Consider the following 6,813-nt stretch of genomic DNA (forward strand, 5'->3'; position numbering starts at 1 on the left):
GTATTGCCAAGTACTTAACAAGCATATATTATTTTAATCCCAATTAAAATGATTTGTGATTGAAAGCTGTTATGAATCATAATATAAGGTGGAGGAGCTCAAACTACCTTTACAGGGCTTGTTTGAGGGAAGAAGTTCAGCTGTAGCAATGGGGGGGGGGGGGGGGGGGGGGGGGGGGGGGGGGGGGGGGGGGGGGGGGGGGGGGGGGGGGGGGGGGGGGGGGGGGGGGGGGGGGGGGGGGGGGGGGGGGGGGGGGGGGGGGGGGGGGGGGGGGGGGGGGGGGGGGGGGGGGGGGGGGGGGGGGGGGGGGGGGGGGGGGGGGGGGGGGGGGGGGGGGGGGGGGGGGGGGGGGGGGGGGGGGAGCAGTGCAACTGGCCACAGACACCGACTCACTTTTGAAAACAGCAGTTGCCTCAGATGTATGTTACTCTTCCTCTTCCGGAAGTTCTCACATCCATAACCCAGGATGGAGTATTTGCTCCCAAATTAAAAGTCAGCTTGTGAAATTAAACAACAAACAGAATTTTCATCAGAAAAATAAATCAATAAACTACACAACACAAGTAACGTCATCAATGAAGACTCAGTTTTATAAATTATGTTGACCGTTTAAATACTGTTTTTGAAGCTAAAGGACACATAAGTAAAGCCCTCTGTAATATATACTGGGATATAAGCCTGAAATTTAAGATTTAATGTCTAGACTATCAAAAGTTGTTTTCACTTAAAATGTGTTAAATGATGCTAGGTGTATAGATCCTAAGGCAAAATTAATCTTGACAAATATAAGACAGAGTAATATGCTTTGTCCACCCTTGAATCATACTGAACTACATCCAGAAAAAAATATTTAGAACAATGCTTCTCTGTACATTACTAATTGTGCTTTAATGTATGTTAATAATGATTTATAAGTGAACGTATTAAAATTCAGATTTGAACTTTTGAAAACGGTGACAACATTCTTCAAGGTAGACAAATTATCATGAATGCTAATTACAGCATAAATAAATAGTTGACTTTCACCAAGGAAATTATTTTGGGAATACATTAAAAGGTTGGTAAAAAGTTGAGTACTTATATATTAGCAGTTTAAAACAAAATTGCCTAATTTTGCAGGGCTTATCTTTAATACAAGATTTTTTCTTGTCTCTGAAAAAATAAATGAAAAAGAAACTCTCTCTTCTGTAAAATTTGGTTTATTCACATTCATTTCCTGAAAGAAATTTTAATATACAGCTTACGGCTGAATTCAATCCTTTGCATCTCTTGTCTTTAGCTGGATTACACAAAGAAAGGCTGAAGGACTGAGATGTACTTGGTTTCTTTGGCTTGCCTTTTACCAGAACTACCAAATTTTGTGGACAGATAGGACAACAATCACTTCGATACTTATTGCATTTATCATACTTTGGAAAGTAGTTGGAAAGCCAAAACCTCTTAAGAGTTTTATTCACTCATTCCACTAATGCCTCGCATAGAGTCAGCATTATTTTAACATAACATTTTACTAAATAAAGCAGTAACAGAGAAAGTAGTACCTCTCAGGCTGGGCTGTTATCAGTCAGAAACAGATGGAAAGTTGTGACTGTAATGCAGAACATATTAAACTGTGGATTTTCTTTTTTTGGACATTTTCTCCAAAGTTCATCCAGTTGACTTGATTCTTTTATCTAGTATTTATATCTTCTCCCCACAGACTAAAGCTTTGAGGGACACAAACTTCTTCTCATCAGTTATATGAGTGTCATGCAGTGTCTAGAACAATGAGACCCATGTTGTTTTTTAAGCGTTTTTAAATAAAAATGAACGGTAAACACAGATAATAAAGCAACAGTAGTGACTACAGGCTGTCTTAACACTGCAAACATGTAGACAATTTGAAGTTGAGTAAACTCTAAATTAGCCCTGTGTAAATCTTTTGATAAGTCTGCTGATATGCCTGGTGTTTATTTTTGAGTATATCTCCATGATCTTTTGCAAACTGCACAAGAATGAGCATCACCTGACTCTAAGATAGTGAGGTGCAAGTCTGCACTGACGTAGAAGCCATGTAGCTGGGGGTCTGGATCACAATCTGACAGGAGTCGAGGCTGCATTCCCTTCCAAAATGACTGCCCTTCAGGAACTGATCAACTGAAGTTGGTCCTTCAGCTGTAAGAAGGAGACCATAAAAAAACAAACAAACAAACAACAACAACAAAAACACAACACTTTATTTTCTTCCCTAATTCATCTTTCTCTATTTTAAAGCTAGACATCTAGTTTATGAATGGAATTTCCAATCTCACTTTAACCAAATAATTTTAGGTCTTTCTGGAGAAATCTCAGTGCCTCTGATCAAGCTGTGTCAGCTACAGGAAAATATATAAAAGAATATAAGTCTGTTACCAGGATTATGTGAAAGGTTGCATGACATATTTCTTACAGAAAAGCCAGAACCTTCAAAAACACATGGAACAGGTCAAATCCGCACTCTCTCTTGCATCTTAAATATTGTAAAAGCTGTGGTTTGCACTTGCTTGGCTGAAGAAATACAAGCTTAGTCACATTGCAGTCTGGCAATGCAGAATGGTCTAAGAATGAACAGAGGAAACCATTGTTTTTCCCCTTGACTTAGAACATAAGCAATTAGTAATAATAAAAATATTTTAAAAGGACAAGAACCTGAATGAGATTGTAAGTAAAATAACCCATCTTCTCTTTGCTTGATGGATACATTTTAAAAGACAGTGCCTTTTCTTCATCTCTGTGCAGAAAGTCCCTGTGAATTGCATTGTTTTGATGTCACATTCTGATGATTAATAATAATTTTTATATAGCTAGGGGGAAAAAAAGTTTGTCAGTGCAGTCAAGATAAACATCTGCTGCCACTTTTAAAAATGTCCTACAGTTTTGTGCCCTTGTGCTGTTTTGTGTAACAGTTACCAGAGTGCTTTCATCACCATGATTCTCTGGATTTCCATTCTCATTTTACACACACACTACCTTTGCAACAAGCTCAAGAGGAAGCTGTGAATGGAAAAGTGCTTTGATAAAAGGATAGCAGGGTTACTAAGAAAATGCATGGATTGTGTCATTTGCCCTTTGGAGCAACGGCTATGATCTAAGAAGCAGAAACAAAGCTTGATCTTCCTCTGACACTTCTTTGGATATTGGTCTGGAATCTGGAAGATTCAGTGCTTTTGACCTATGAACTTAACAGGTGAAAACAGAACCAGACAGAGAGGGAAGAGCTAGAAAAACAAACTGAGCTAAGTTTTAAGGGTGACTAAATAGATTATACACATAGAATATACATAGCCACTCTCTTTTCTTACTAAAAATTCTATTAAAAACAAGTTTCAGCCTGTGCCTTTTGTTTTTCAAAAGTAAAAGGGGAAGAATCAATATTTCTAGATGTTCTTATATGATACTGGCACCAGGCATGGTTTTCCTGTAGATGGGAGGGAGAAAAACCTAGTGGGCTGAAGTACTTTCCCAGACGGTCTAATATTGTGAATAGTATTTGCAAATTATTGTTGAGAACAGAGGAGATATTCCATAAATCAGGAAAAGCTGAGTTGAGAATTGAAGGTCATGGAGTTACTGAGCTGCTAGTGGAATTCTCTGAACTAAAATCTAATAGTGATTTTGGAGGGCTGGGAGGAGATATCCTGGCATATGACGTGCAGCACAACTCTATTTGTTTTTACTCTTAATGAGAAGCCAAGACCTTGTGCAACCTGGAAAAAATCAGTGGCAGTGCAGAACCAAAACAAGCCTAGCTCCTGGAAAATGTGGAAATAAGACTAACCAAGAAACTTCCAGACTTCCTGTACTTCTGGCATCTCTCTTTTTCTCTACCTTCCTCTGCATAATTGTTTGTTTCTCTGATAATCATAGCTCAGTTCTTCTGTACACATTCATTATGCTCTGTGCTTCAGTCATATGATCAACAATTTTTTTTTTAATGGCATAAAACTTTCAAATGCTAGGAGGGGATTCAGAAAAAAAAAAAGAATATTTTGCAGTATGTGAGCTAAGAATAGAATAAGATCTCTTTAAATCTAGTGTACTTTCACATGGAAATAGAATTCCTCTCAGTATGTTGTGAATTAATTAAAAAAAAAAAAAAGTCTTTTTTATCCAAGTCTCGGGTCTTGTCTTATACCTTGCTCTTTACCAAGCACGAGTACCAAGAGCTCTGCTGTTTTGTTTCCCAGTCTTCCTCATTTTTATTTTTTTTCCATCTCTAATCTACACTGAGTGCTGGAAAATTTTTTGGTAGTAATAGATAAAGTGTCAATTTTTCTGGGGCTGTTTAGAAATCAGTTATTTGAAAGATTAATTTTAAAAAGTGTAGCCATAAACTGCTCTGAACAGCAGAGAGATGAAGTTCTGTTCTTACCTACACACGTTTTCTTCTGCCATTTGCACTTTTAAAGAAATCAAAAAACAAAGGAATATATTTTGTTTCAGGTATTTTCAGATATATGACTGTGTTGCTACTTATTCCATAGATTCTTTCAGTTTTAGAATTTCCATTATTTCTATTAAAAAAAAAAAAATCTTACAGCATTTTTTTTCTAAGATGACCTGTAATCAAAATTACATTATAATTACTTTATACATTGTATTTCTATCAGTCAGAAAAGCATTGCAATGCAATTTCAAAATTATGTTAAATCCAATGTAAGGCAATACCTCCTGAATAACAACCTTTATAGATCTATTTTCCACCAGGGCTTACCAGATCTTCAAATAAGAATGTTTCTTGTAGTCATAGTTGAGCTTAGCTAGGTTCAGGTTCTAATGAAGGATTCAGCTATTCCCACATGACCAACAATTTTCTGTCGTCTAAAATGTCAAGCTCAAGGGTCACACAAATTTGCTCCCTCTGCATGTGCAACTTTTCTCCTGCTCTAAATACAAACTTTTTTTTGTACTCCTGTGATCCCCTAACCTGCTGCATCTGATTGTGAGCATCCTGAAGGAAAGTATCCTGAAGGAACGCAAGGGCATGTTTGAAGTTATGTTGGTGGCTTTCCAACTGCACATGATCTCTATATCAAGTGAAACAGCAAATAGCAAACTGTATGATTCACTGAAGGGGACAGTCAAAGCTGCAGGTTATGATGGAAAAAAAAAAAGTGTTGGTTTATTGCATCCTAATATTTGCTTGGGATTCACTTTAATAAGTGAATATAATGTGGCATTGATGTGTCTGGCTCTTTTTATTTGGAATGGAAAATTACCTCATAAAAAGAGAAGTGATAAGCAGGGTTTTATTCATGTCAATGGAGATGGGCAATGGATTATTCTTCCCTCACTCTAATGTGTCTGTAAATTTTAATTAGAAGGCAAAAGTCTTGAAGTCTGAAAACTGTGCAAAATACATTAAAAAAAATCACAAAATAACAATAACAAAACACAAACTGAGAAGTAAATAAAAGTATCGTTGTCTTGTACTGACGAAAACTATACTCTTCCCTTACTCAAAATATGGTTTATTCTAGGCTTATTTTAATGTTCAAGCCAGAGAAAGTCCTGACACTCACAGAAGGAAGTCGATTAAGATGGAAGGGGCAAATGAAGAGGACAATGACTTTAACCATTAAACAGAGACAACACAAGCATACTTATTGAACTTCACAGGAGAGAAGTATTAAATAGTGATAACTGAATATTCAGCTGAATTCAACTATAAAATGGTTTTAACAGTCCAAAAAATAGCCTGTAGTCATATCTGCTTATTAAAAAGCAACCTGTCAGCAAGATTCTGAATTCTTTATCTTGATGATCAGATAAAACATTGCTTAATTGAGGGATTCCTCAGGTCCTGTGAATGTGAACTTTCTTTTTTTTCTTTTTTTTTTCTTTTTTTAGTGCATATATATATATATTTCCAATAAGTAATATTGTTCCAAAAGCTCTGGTCTAAATTAAAAAGTTATTTTAAGGTAGTGTGACAACACTTCCCTTTTAAAAAGGAAGCTGTAGCAACTTGCTGCAGTGAAAGAGAACTATGTGTGGTAAGGGATGAAGCCAAGTTCATGAAGAACAGACCGTAAGGGCAGGAAGTTAAGTTAATGTCACTGTTTCTGGCAAGTTACTGTCTGACACCTAGGAATTACAACATGAAAACAAACTTATATATAAGTGGTAATACAGTCTAAAAATACAAGCACACAAGAATAATCTGTTTTGGGTTGTGTTCATCACTTTGTCTTATGGATTGTACTTTTCAGAGCACTGTTCTAAAACTGAGTTGATCTTAAATTAGTCACAGTATTTCCCTCTGCCTTTCTTACTGCAGTTATTAGGGCATACTGTATAAGTATATATAAGGAAAGGAAAATAGATTTTTTGGAATGTGTCAAAATGTTTTCTGAAATCACTGCTGACTTACACATTTCTGCATGCCTTCAAGTAACTATTTGCTATAGTTTGACTTTATATTTCTCTGTTGTGATCAGTATCTACTCATGCTTCTTTGTTTTAGTAATAGGATGCTGCTAGAACACTAAATGTTCTAGAAATCATTTGGCAAAGCCACCTGCAATACAGAATTTTGATATCTGAAATACAGAAACTATAAAATCAGTCTGAGTTTCTGGTCACATACAGTGAAATATTCTCTTATTTACTTTTTCAGCAGAGGAATATAGAATAGATTATATTTTGGATGCTTTGGTTCTCATTCTCATACACAGTCTGAATTGACTTATGATTTTTAGCAACTTACACTTTCTTTGTAGGAACAATGAAATCAGTAGTTCTGCATCCAGTTGTGACTCAGAAATAGAAAGCCCTGTAGAAATGCTTAACAAT

Source organism: Cygnus atratus, chromosome 1 (genome assembly GCF_013377495.2).
Source record: "Cygnus atratus isolate AKBS03 ecotype Queensland, Australia chromosome 1, CAtr_DNAZoo_HiC_assembly, whole genome shotgun sequence".
In the NCBI taxonomy this organism is placed as follows: Eukaryota; Metazoa; Chordata; class Aves; order Anseriformes; family Anatidae; genus Cygnus; species Cygnus atratus.